Raw genomic sequence first — 13,256 nt, 5'->3', positions numbered from 1 at the left:
CTGAGCTGCCTCAACCCTCTGGAGTAGAGAATTCCAAAGATTTACTAACCTCTGACTGAAGAAATTCCTCATTTCAGTCCTAAATGGCCTACCACTTACTCTGAGACTGTCCCCAGTTCTAGACGCCCCCAACCAGGGGAAACATCCTTCCTATATCTACCTTGTCAAGTCCTATAAGAATTGTGTATACTTCAATTAGATCATCTCTCATTCTCCTAAACTCTAGAGAATACAGGCCCAATCTCCTCAATCCCTCCTCATAGGACAATCCCACCATCCCTGGGATTAGTTTGGTGAACCTTCATTGCACTCCCTCTACGGTCAGTACATCCTTCCTTAGGTAAAGAATCCAAAAATGCACACAATATTCCAGGTGTGGTCTCACCATGGCTCTCTACAAGTGCAGCAAGACTTCCTTATTCCTGTACTCAAATCCCCTTGCAATAAAGGTTAATGCCTTCCTAATTGCTTGTTGCACCTACATGTTAGATTTCAGTGAATTATGAACAAGAACATCCTTTGAACATCAACACTACCCAGTTTCTTCCCATTTAAGGAATATTCTGCATTTCTGTTTTCCCTACCAACTTCACATTTTTCCACATTATATTCCACCTGCCATATTCTTGCCCACTCACTTTGGTCTGTCTAAGTCTCCTTGAAGACTCTTTGCATCCTCTTCACAACTCACATTTCCACCAAGTTTTGCATCATTAGTAAACTTGGAAATATTACACTAGGTCCCCACATCCAAATCATTTACATAGATGGTGAATTGCAGGAACCCAAGTACTTATCCTTGCAGCACCCCACTAGTCACAGCCTGCCAACCTGAGAATGATCCATTTATCCCTACTTTCTCTTTTCTATCCATTGACCAATCCTCCATTCATGCCAGTATATTTCCCCCAATCCCATGAACTCTAATTTGGCACACTAACCTCCCATGTGGAACCTTATCGAAAGCCTTCTTAAAATCCAAATACACCACATCCACCAGTCCTCCCATATCTATTCTGCTGGTAACATCCTCAAAAAGCTCTAACAGATTTGACAAACATGATTTCCCTTTCATAAATCCATGTTGACTCTGCTCAATCTCACCATTATTTTCTAAATGCTTAGATATCAGAACCTTTAGAATAGATTCTAGCATTTTCTCTCCTACTGATGTCAGGCTAACAGGTCTGTAGTTCCTTCTTTTCTCTCTCCCTCCTTTCTTAAATAGTGGGGTCACATTTGCTATTTTCCAATCCAATCTGCAGGCACCATTCAAGAATCTAAAGTGCATCCACTACCTCTACAGCCACCTCTTTCAACACTGTGGGATGTAGGTCATCAGGTCCAGGGAATTTATCAACTTCTAGCCCCATTAATTTCTCTAGCACTACATTTTTACAGTTCCTCAATCTCACTCGTTCCTTGGCTCCCCAATATTTCAGGGAGGTTCCTTGTATCTTCCTCTGTGAGGACAGGCACAAAGTATTTGTTTAGCTTCGCTGCCATTTCCTAATTATCCATTATAAATTCTCCATTCTCTGCCTATATACATACCTATAGAAACTTTTACAGTCTGTTTTTATGTTCCTTGCTAGTTTAATTTCATATTCTAAAGAAGGCTTTTTAAATGGAAAAAATATCTTCACACATTATCTTCCCACCATCTGGTTCACTAACGTCCTTCAGGGAAGGAAATCTGTCGTCCTTACCTGGTCTGGCCTACATGTGACTCCAGACCCACAGCAATGTAGCTGACTCTTAAATGCCCTTTGAACAAGGGCAATAAATATTGACTTGCTAGCGACACCCACATCCCATGAATGAAGATATAAAAAACTAACATTTGCTGTGTAATGTCATTGCCATTACTGGAGATGTCCCAGTGCCTAGCAGTACAGTGGCCTTGGAACAAGAGCTGGAAACACACTGCCAGGGTGTAAATCAGCCCAATATTTATGACAGTTAAACAAGATGGTATGTAGCCTACCCCAGTTGACCTATTCAGTCTTGAGAGTGGCTTGGTAATTGCATTTGTAACATGCTTGCAGTGGCCACAGTCCATATAGACATCAGAATAAGCAAAGGACTTGCAAGACTACTGGAAAATCAACTTCATAACATTGTTCGAATTTCTTCTCACTTTAAATGAAAAGAACTTTATATCGCACCTTTCACCACCTCAGGATGTTCCAAAGTGTTTTACCGCCACTAAAGTGGATTTGATGTATAAATTTGATATGTAAAGCAAGGAAAGATGGCAGCCAATTTGCACACACCAATAAAATAAATGGCCAAAGTGTCTATTTTTAGGTGTCGGTTGAAGGATATGTAGGACATCAGGAGACCTAAGCTGCTCTTTTTAAAAGTGTGCTGTGAAATCTTTTATATGACCTCAGAGTGTGTTTGGTTTCATATCTCATCTGAAAGATGATACCTTACAGTATAGCACACCCTCAGAAATGAAGACTTGCATTTAGGGAAGATGGTGGCGTAATGGTATTGTCACTGGACTGGTAATCTGTAAACCCAGGGGTAATATTCTGGTGACCCTGGTTCGAATCCCACCATGGCAGATGGTGGAATTTGAATTTAAGAAAAAATCAGCAAATAAAAGTCTAATGATGATGGTGGAACCATTGTCGATTGTTGTAAAAATCCATCTGGTTCACTAATGCCCTTTAGGGAAGGAAATCTGCCATCCTTGTCTGGCCTACAAGTGACTCCAGATCCACAGCAATATGGTTGACTCTTAAATGCCTGCTGAACAAGGGTGGTTAGGGATGGGCCAAGCCAGCGGCATCTACATCCCATGAACAAATAAAATAAAAAATATAGTACCCTAAATTACATTACTAAAGTACTTCCATAATGTAGAAAACATATCAGCCAATTTGCACCGTATTGTGATAATGATCAAATAGTTGATGTTGGCTAAGCAATAGCTGTTGACCAGTTTATCATGTTACGAGATCCAGACTTGCCTTATCGGTGAGCAAGGGCTGGGAACTCCCAATCCCAACATGCCTCAGGAGTTTCCTGGCATGCATAAGACCATAGACCAGGGGAGGGCAGTACATGTGCATTCCTGCATTTTTAAGTTCTTCGGACCGATGGGTGGGTCCAGTGCGCCTGCGCAAGAAGAAAACGGAGTGAAAACCAGTTCATATGATCGTGAGCGGAGCATCAGAATCCAAGGGAGAGTCCAAGACAGGGAGAGGTCCCAGTTGAGAAGAGAGAAAGAGAAGCAGAAATCCAAAGGTGCTGCTGGTCCTCCAGGTGGTTAGGGTCTGAGAAGCCTGGAATAACTGAATAGGTCACTGCCTCCGTACTAAAAGGGGTTAGAGTTCAGAAGAAGCCCTGGGTGCCATATATAGCCGGGTACATATGGGAGACCGGAGTTCAGAGAAACTCAAGGGCAGCGCCAGCTCAGTGAAGCCAGCAGTCTAGTAAAGTGTTGAAATTACACTGCAGCCTTTATGTACGGCCATAGCCTCAGGAATCCAGGGAAACTTAGCTTCAGGAGATGAGATTGAAACCCTGGGAGGAGTGTGGTCATTGATGCTGAACAAGTTGGAGCAAATTTCAAGGCAAGATCTTCAAACGTGAAGACTAGAATCTCTCGTGAGAGAGAGAGTTTCAACAAGATTGGTTGACTCAGTGTTTACCCACATCTGGGTAGGTTGTTGAGAAATCCGTGGGATCTGTCTTGGTCGCTTCTGCCATTTATTGTTCAGTGTGTCGTGTCCAACTACTGTTTGCCTGTTAATTCACACGTACCTCATATTGACCCTGAATGCTATGAGTACGAGATAGATATTGCAATTGTTTTATTGCTGAAAAAGAGAGACATGCTGTCGAAGCTTTTCATCTTGCACTTATCAGGACATATACACAAGAATACCATTTATAAGGGAACAATTTATACTGCATGAGAAGAGAGTGTTGATTGGTTGGCAAGTGGACTTTGCTTAGTAGAGGCATTGCCATGGAGAATGCACCAGGGAGCAGTTAACTGCTAAGCTTTTAAGTTCAAAAAAGGTAGGTCAGCTATGATTGGAAAAGGCATTGCGATGGGGAATTGCTGTCTGCAAGCTTTTGTTTGATTGAAAAAAGGTGCCATGCATGTACTTGCTCCTTCTGTCTGCACAGGGCCCTGTGTTCAATATATGTAGCTGAGCCACACTGCAAGTCTGACTGGTAATCTTAAATTGGTTGTCAGTGTAATTCTTAGCACAATTAGGATTATTTAGCAGGTGCTGTCCAACCATGGAATTATGTCTAATGTTGGACACCGTCTCAAGTTTTGCAAGCACAGGCTGGTTGCGTACGATCAGTATTTTATCTATTGTGGACAGCTGAGGAGACACACCATTTGATACAATCCACCAGTCTTTAAGACGTATGTATTCTCCACCAACAGGATCCTGCCGTCAAGCCAAGACGATGTTATGCCTATCACACAAATGAGTGATGTGGTATATGAATTTCAATGCCTGTGAGATGCCAGGTATGTGGACTGTACGCCCTAACAACTGGCCAATCATATCAAACAGCACATCCCTTCAGCTTTTTGCAATAGTCAAAAAACTGATCAGTGCCAAATGAAAAGCTTCAACAGCATGTCTCTTTTTTCAGCAATACTCAAGTGCCGTACTAGCAAATTGTTTTATCTTTCTGATCTTATATAGTAAAGTTTATTTTTGTTTGTTCAAAACCCTTGGCATCTTGTGGCTTTATTCTCCTAGCAAGTGTCTTGAATGTCAAACTTAAGTCAACTTTAAAAGAAAAAGTTATTGGTCCCTAACCAGATCATACGAAGAACATGGGGCTCTGATCCAAGATCATAACAATCAGGCTGTTTCTGCCCTTTAAAAGTGCTCTCGTTATCTCTACTGGTGCTACAGTCGCTCGCTCACATTTCCATACCATTTCAAGCGTGGTTTAAAGTTGAGGTGAAACTAGGTAAAAACAAGTGAAACCTTTTGCAAAAATTCCAATTGCTCAGAATCCATTTAGAAGAATCCTTTACCCCAGGGTAGCAACTGGCACAACATTATGGCCTACATCTTAACACATGTGATCATGAGCCCAACAGGAAGGCTTACAAACAAGCTTGAAGTCTCAGAGTCAGCATCAATTTACAAAGGGTGGGTCACATCTGACTAAGGTAGTTGAATTTTTGGGGGCAAGATCATTAACAAGGTGGACAGGGGTGTATCTATGAATGTTGTCTATATGGACTACCAGAAGGCATTTGGTAAGATTCTTAAGATTGGAAAAATTAGAATGCATGGAACTAAAGATAAATCTGGGGCATGGTTAATTAAGTTCGGAGAGAGGAAGGAGTGGGGCTAAAAGGGAATGTTTGATTGGCAGGTTGTGACAAACGCTTCAGAGGCTTGGACAATCTACAGCAGACACCTCACGGGACCCGAGAAGTACCATTAGTGGTGCCTTTGCAAGATTCTCAAACCCAGAGACATGCAAGGCGGTCCAACAGCAACTTTATCTCCCAAGTTAACTTGCCCAGCATCAAGACTCTAATCACTCAAAACCAGCTCTGCTGGTCAGGACATGTGTGTATGCCTGACACCAGGCTCCTGAAGCAGTTGCCCCACTCAGAACTTGGTCACGGGGGGAGACACCCAGGGGGACAGCGGATACATTTTAGGGGTGTCCTCAGAGCATCCCTGAAAAGGTCAAACAAACCTCTACCCACCAACTCACCCTGGCTCCTGACTGACCAAAGCAGAGAAGGCTCATTTGGGAAGGCACCAAACACAGACTTTGATGGAAATGTGCAGAGGCAAACGAGGTGTCAGAGTGAGCACACAAAACTCATTCCATTGAGAAATCACCTACACACTGCATGGAGAAAGTTCTATTCTGAGCACTCAAAAGCTTTCCAAAGGAGAAGCAAAGCACTACTGTCAATCAAAGCACTTGTTACCCACAGATAACCTTAGTCGTGTAATTATAATGCAATGCTGTAAATAATTCAAGTTCAGTACATGTAGCACTTGATCAGTTTGTCACCATTTACAACTTTACACTGAATAATATTTTAAACTTTACAGTTCCCCACCAGGCTACATTAATAATCAAGGTTAAGATTCTTAATATTAGCTAGCCATATTTTCCCCAAACTTTAAAAAGAGCTAAGAACTGAGCTCTCTGCACACTGGTATACAGAGTTCTGCTTTGCTGGAGCAGAATGGTTTGATTGGTTTTATGGAAGCTGTGTGTGCAGTATAATTTAATAAGTAAACAGCACATATTGTTCAAAGACTAATTCACAATTGAGTTTAGTGACAGGATGTTACGGCACACAGCAAGAAGTTCTGCAGAGATTATGGATTTAAAAGAGATACAAAGTTAGAAGATGGCACAGAATTCTCAGGTTTTAAAATATATTTTGGGCCATACAGGTTGTTTAGAAGAAATGCAAAGCATGTGAAACAGTGTCTACTTAAGGAACAAAATTTTATTTAAAAGCACAACAAAAACATAGGATATTTAAACTGCATTGAGAAGAAAAGGGAAAACTTGATTACCAGCAGATTCAAACCTTCAACAGGGAGGTCAGTATTAAACTAAGGATTGCTACTATTAAAATACTGCTGTATCATTGGTTTGAGAGGCTGTTCCTTCGTACATCCCTGCAAACAGCAAACTGCTCACCACCCCACAATGAATCATTTGGCTCTTCAATTTCACATTTTATCAGGTCCAAATAAACAAACATAACAACAAAAATCTTTCTTTACTCTTAAAGCAATGACATCAAATTCAACAGTATGATCAGAAAGTTGTTTGATCAAACAGGTGATATTATCATATGGTACTTTTTAAAATCTCACCAAATGTGTACAGGTGAGGATGAATTCAATATATAATTCAGGGAATACCTTAAAACAAAATGAAGAGCCTCTTACAGAGAACAAAAAAGGAAGCTAGAAGTCAGAAAAAGGCACTTACTATCAGCAAGTACCACAAGGCAAGCAGGAACTGGATTATCTTTGGAACTCTGAATTCACACAGTAACCTTTAGGCATTGCAAAAAATTAATAAAAGGATTGCAAGGTTGCAATTTCCTTTTACAAAATGTCAAGTTTATGTCTTCCCTTCCCTCTTTCAATAAGATAATTTACAGTCATGTGACACAATATAAACGACAAGTAAAGCTTTCAAGTTACCTAATTTGTACAGACAAGCTTCAACAAACTTTAAAACAAAGGAAGAGATCTAATTGGCTCTAATTTTGTCAGAGGGTGATGTTCCATTATTTTGTCAAACATCAACTGCCTACTAGCTGCAGAGGTGAAACCATATAGCAAGAGTAGGGTGAGGGAAGAGAATGCATGCTCAAAATAAATCTGATCATGCAGAAAACATGTTCCATTCCTCCCAATTTATGCTGTACACTCACTTTAAGGTGCAACTGCTCCATTTGGCTTAAATACATAATTAACCATAACTTTGGAGTCCTCTGCTGTCTTTCTACTCACTCACACTGAAGTCAAAGCTTGCTCCTACAATAAAATAACAAACTGAACCAATATTCAAATCCTGGCTGTCCGTTTTCCAGGCACAACATAGAAAATCGTGGGTTGTATTTCTCCCCCTTAATTCTTTGGAAATCTATTTTAAAGAGCAAGGACAGTCAGTTTCATTATATCTCAAAAATCCCAACTTGCCGATGTAAGTAGTTATGAAAGTCACAAGCTCTTTCCGTAACAGCAGGAAAAATAAAACAAAACCTGGACTTTCTGAATTTATTTAATTTTCAATGCGTGCATTCCAAACATCTGATACTTGAACCCCCTTTTAACTCACTGTGAGCACAGGGCCAGAACAAAAAGCACAAGAAGCTGGTGGGGCGACAGTGCCATGTGTATGAGCCTTCTCTCTCAGGGTGTAAGCAAATCTTTTCTTACAACACCCCAACTGTGCAAGTCAGCTGGATCAAACTGCCCTGGCAGTAGCTGAGCTGCAGCAATCTGCTGCTGCTGGGCCCTCACTGACTCTAATACCTAGAGCTTATCAACTACTAAGGGTGCAAATCACAGAAATATTAGAGTTAGTTGATCTTATAAGGAAAGCACTATAGGTTGACTTGGGTGAGAAAAGGCTGAGTGGCTATTACGTTTGACTGTTCACTTCCAATTATTTTTTACCATTTCTTGTTGGAAATGATAGAGGCAGGGAGAGGGAAAGAGAGAGAGAGAGGGAGGCAGGGAGAGAGGGAGGCAGGGAGAGAGGGAGGGAGAGGGAGGCAGGGAGAGAGAGAGAAAGGGAGGCAGGGAGAGAGAGAGAGTGAGGCAGGGAGAGAGAGAGAGAGAGGCAGGGAGAGAGAGAGAGAGAGGCAGGGAGAGAGAGGCAGGGAGAGAGAGACGGAGAGAGAGGCAGGGAGAGGGAGAGGGAGAGGCAGGGAGAGAGAGAGAGAGAGAGAGGCAGGGAGAGAGAGAGATAGAGAGAGAGAGGCAGGGAGAGAGAGAGATAGAGAGAGAGGCAGGGAGAGAGAAAGAGACAGGGAGAGAGAGAGAGACAGGGAGAGAGAGAGAGACAGGGAGAGAGAGAGAGACAGGGAGAGAGAGAGAGAGAGACAGGGAGAGAGAGAGAGAGAGACAGGGAGAGAGAGAGAGAGAGAGAGAGAGAGACAGGGAGAGAGAGACAGGGAGAGAGGGAGAGAGAGAGACAGGGAGAGAGGGAGAGAGAGAGAGAGAGAGACAGGGAGAGAGAGAGAGAGAGACAGGGAGAGAGAGAGAGAGAGACAGGGAGAGAGAGACAGGGAGAGAGAGAGAGAGAGACAGGGAGAGAGAGAAAGAGAGAGAGAGACAGGGAGAGAGAGAGACAGGGAGAGAGAGAGAGAGACAGGAAGAGAGAGAGAGAGAGAGAGAGACAGGGAGAGAGAGAGAGAGAGACAGGGAGAGAGAGAGAGAGAGAGACAGGGAGAGAGAGAGGCAGGGAGAGAGAGAGCGAGAGAGAGAGGCAGGGGGAAAGAGAGAGAGAGGCGGGGGAGAGAGAGAGAGAGAGGCGGGGAGGGACAGAGAGAGAGGCGGGGAGAGAGAGAGAGAGAGGAGCAGGGAGGGAGAGAGAGAGAGAGGAGCAGGGAGAGAGAGAGAGAGAGAGGAGCAGGGAGAGAGAGAGAGAGAGAGAGGAGCAGGGAGAGAGAGAGAGAGAGAAGCAGGGAGAGAGAGAGAGAGAAGCAGGGAGAGAGAGAGAGAGAGAGAGAGAGGAGCTCGGAGAGAGAGAGGAGCTCGGAGAGAGAGAGGAGCTCGGAGAGAGAGAGGAGCTCGGAGAGAGAGAGGAGCTCGGAGAGAGAGAGGAGCTCGGAGAGAGAGAGGAGCAGGGAGAGAGAGAGGAGCAGGGAGAGAGAGAGGAGCAGGGAGAGAGAGAGGAGCAGGGAGAGAGAGAGGAGCAGGGAGAGAGAGAGGAGCAGGGAGAGAGAGAGGAGCTCGGAGAGGGAGAGGAGCAGGGAGAGGCAGAGGAGCAGGGAGAGAGAGAGGAGCTCGGAGAGGGAGAGGAGCAGGGAGAGGGAGAGGAGCAGGGAGAGGGAGAGGAGCTCGGAGAGGGAGAGGAGCTCGGAGAGGGAGAGGAGCTCGGAGAGGGAGAGGAGCTCGGAGAGGGAGAGGAGCAGGGAGAGAGAGAGGAGCAGGGAGAGAGAGAAGAGCAGGGAGAGAGAGAGGAGCAGGGAGAGAGAGAGGAGCAGGGAGAGAGAGAGGAGCAGGGAGAGAGAGAGGAGCAGGGAGAGAGAGAGGAGCAGGGAGAGAGAGAGGAGCAGGGAGAGAGAGAGGAGCAGGGAGAGAGAGAGGAGCAGGGAGAGAGGGAGGAGCAGGGAGAGAGAGAGGAGCAGGGAGAGAGAGAGGAGCAGGGAGAGAGAGAGGAGCAGGGAGAGAGAGAGGAGCAGGGAGAGAGAGAGGAGCAGGGAGAGAGAGAGGAGCAGGGAGAGAGGAGGAGCAGGGAGAGAGGAGGAGCAGGGAGAGAGGAGGAGCAGGGAGAGAGGAGGAGCAGGGAGAGAGGGAGGAGCAGGGAGAGAGAGAGGAGCAGGGAGAGAGAGAGGAGCAGGGAGAGAGAGAGGAGCAGGGAGAGAGAGAGGAGCAGGGAGAGAGAGAGGAGCAGGGAGAGAGAGAGGAGCAGGGAGAGAGAGAGGAGCAGGGAGAGAGAGAGGAGCAGGGAGAGAGAGAGGAGCAGGGAGAGAGAGAGGAGCAGGGAGAGAGAGAGGAGCAGGGAGAGAGAGAGGAGCAGGGAGAGAGAGAGGAGCAGGGAGAGAGAGAGGAGCAGGGAGAGAGAGAGGAGCAGGGACAGAGAGAGGAGCAGGGACAGAGAGAGGAGCAGGGACAGAGAGAGGAGCAGGGAGAGAGAGAGGAGCAGGGAGAGAGAGAGGAGCAGGGAGAGAGAGAGGAGCAGGGAGAGGGAGAGGTGCTCGGAGAGAGAGAGGCAGGGAGAGAGAGAGGAGCTCGGGGAGAGAGAGGAGCTCGGAGAGAGAGAGGAGCTCGGAGAGAGAGAGGCAGGGAGAGAGAGAGGGAGAGAGAGAGGGAGAGAGAGGCAGGGAGAGAGGGAGGGAGAGGCAGGGAGAGAGAGAGAGAGAGGCGCAGGGAGAGAGAGAGAGAGAGAGAGGCAGGGAGAGAGAGAGATAGAGAGAGAGGCAGGGAGAGAGAGAGAGACAGGGAGAGAGAGAGAGACAGGGAGAGAGAGAGAGACAGGGAGAGAGAGAGAGACAGGGAGAGAGAGAGAGACAGGGAGAGAGAGAGAGACAGGGGGAGAGAGAGAGAGAGACAGGGAGAGAGAGAGAGAGAGAGAGAGACAGGGAGAGAGGGAGAGAGAGAGAGAGAGAGACAGGGAGAGAGAGAGAGAGAGAGAGACAGGGAGAGAGAGAGAGAGAGAGAGACAGGGAGAGAGAGAGAGACAGGGAGAGAGAGAGAGACAGGGAGAGAGAGAGAGAGAGAGACAGGGAGAGAGAGGCAGGGAGAGAGAGAGCGAGAGAGAGAGGCAGGGAGAGAGAGAGCGAGAGAGAGAGGCAGGGGGAAAGAGAGAGAGAGGCGGGGGAGAGAGAGAGAGAGAGGCGGGGAGGGACAGAGAGAGGCAGGGAGAGAGAGAGAGAGAGGAGCAGGGAGGGAGAGAGAGAGAGAGGAGCAGGGAGGGAGAGAGAGAGAGAGAGGAGCAGGGAGGGAGAGAGAGAGAGAGAGGAGCAGGGAGAGAGAGAGAGAGAGAGAGGAGCAGGGAGAGAGAGAGAGAGAGAGAGGAGCAGGGAGAGAGAGAGAGAGAGAGAAGCAGGGAGAGAGAGAGGAGCAGGGAGAGGGAGAGGAGCAGGGAGAGGGAGAGGAGCAGGGAGAGGGAGAGGAGCAGGGAGAGGGAGAGGAGCTCGGAGAGAGAGAGGAGCAGGGAGAGAGAGAGGAGCAGGGAGAGAGAGAGGAGCAGGGAGAGAGAGAGGAGCAGGGAGAGAGAGAGGAGCAGGGAGAGAGAGAGGAGCAGGGAGAGAGAGAGGAGCAGGGAGAGAGAGAGGAGCAGGGAGAGAGAGAGGAGCAGGGAGAGAGAGAGGAGCAGGGAGAGAGAGAGGAGCAGGGAGAGAGAGAGGAGCAGGGAGAGAGAGAGGAGCAGGGAGAGAGAGAGGAGCAGGGAGAGAGAGAGGAGCAGGGAGAGAGAGAGGAGCAGGGAGAGAGAGAGGAGCAGGGAGAGAGAGAGGAGCAGGGAGAGAGAGAGGAGCAGGGAGAGAGAGAGGAGCAGGGAGAGAGAGAGGAGCAGGGAGAGAGAGAGGAGCAGGGAGAGAGAGAGGAGCAGGGAGAGAGAGAGGAGCAGGGAGAGAGAGAGGAGCAGGGAGAGAGAGAGGAGCAGGGAGAGAGAGAGGAGCAGGGAGAGAGAGAGGAGCAGGGAGAGAGAGAGGAGCAGGGAGAGAGAGAGGAGCAGGGAGAGAGAGAGGAGCAGGGAGAGAGAGAGGAGCAGGGAGAGAGAGAGGAGCAGGGAGAGAGAGAGGAGCAGGGAGAGAGAGAGGAGCAGGGAGAGAGAGAGGAGCAGGGAGAGAGAGAGGAGCAGGGAGAGAGAGAGGAGCAGGGAGAGAGAGAGGAGCAGGGAGAGAGAGAGGAGCAGGGAGAGAGAGAGGAGCAGGGAGAGAGAGAGGAGCAGGGACAGAGAGAGGAGCAGGGACAGAGAGAGGAGCAGGGACAGAGAGAGGAGCAGGGACAGAGAGAGGAGCAGGGACAGAGAGAGGAGCAGGGACAGAGAGAGGAGCAGGGACAGAGAGAGGAGCAGGGACAGAGAGAGGAGCAGGGACAGAGAGAGGAGCAGGGACAGAGAGAGGAGCAGGGACAGAGAGAGGAGCAGGGACAGAGAGAGGAGCAGGGACAGAGAGAGGAGCAGGGACAGAGAGAGGAGCAGGGACAGAGAGAGGAGCAGGGACAGAGAGAGGAGCAGGGACAGAGAGAGGAGCAGGGACAGAGAGAGGAGCAGGGACAGAGAGAGGAGCAGGGACAGAGAGAGGAGCAGGGACAGAGAGAGGAGCAGGGACAGAGAGAGGAGCAGGGACAGAGAGAGGAGCAGGGACAGAGAGAGGAGCAGGGACAGAGAGAGGAGCAGGGAGAGAGAGAGGAGCAGGGAGAGAGAGAGGAGCAGGGAGAGAGAGAGGAGCAGGGAGAGAGAGAGGAGCAGGGAGAGAGAGAGGAGCAGGGAGAGAGAGAGGAGCAGGGAGAGAGAGAGGAGCAGGGAGAGAGAGAGGAGCAGGGAGAGAGAGAGGAGCAGGGAGAGAGAGAGGAGCAGGGAGAGGGAGAGGAGCAGGGAGAGGGAGAGGAGCTCGGAGAGAGAGAGGAGCAGGGAGAGAGAGAGGAGCAGGGAGAGAGAGAGGAGCAGGGAGAGAGAGAGGAGCAGGGAGAGAGAGAGGAGCAGGGAGAGAGAGAGGAGCAGGGAGAGAGAGAGGAGCAGGGAGAGAGAGAGGAGCAGGGAGAGAGAGAGGAGCAGGGAGAGAGAGAGGAGCAGGGAGAGAGAGAGGAGCAGGGAGAGAGAGAGGAGCAGGGAGAGAGAGAGGAGCAGGGAGAGAGAGAGGAGCAGGGAGAGAGAGAGGAGCAGGGAGAGAGAGAGGAGCAGGGAGAGAGAGAGGAGCAGGGACAGAGAGAGGAGCAGGGACAGAGAGAGGAGCAGGGACAGAGAGAGGAGCAGGGACAGAGAGAGGAGCAGGGACAGAGAGAGGAGCAGGGACAGAGAGAGGAGCAGGGACAGAGAGAGGAGCAGGGACAGAGAGAGGAGCAGGGACAGAGAGAGGAGCA

Source organism: Carcharodon carcharias, chromosome 16 (genome assembly GCF_017639515.1).
Source record: "Carcharodon carcharias isolate sCarCar2 chromosome 16, sCarCar2.pri, whole genome shotgun sequence".
NCBI lineage: Eukaryota > Metazoa > Chordata > Chondrichthyes > Lamniformes > Lamnidae > Carcharodon > Carcharodon carcharias.
The sequence above is the reverse complement of the archived record's forward strand: the minus strand, read 5'-3'. Positions refer to the sequence as shown.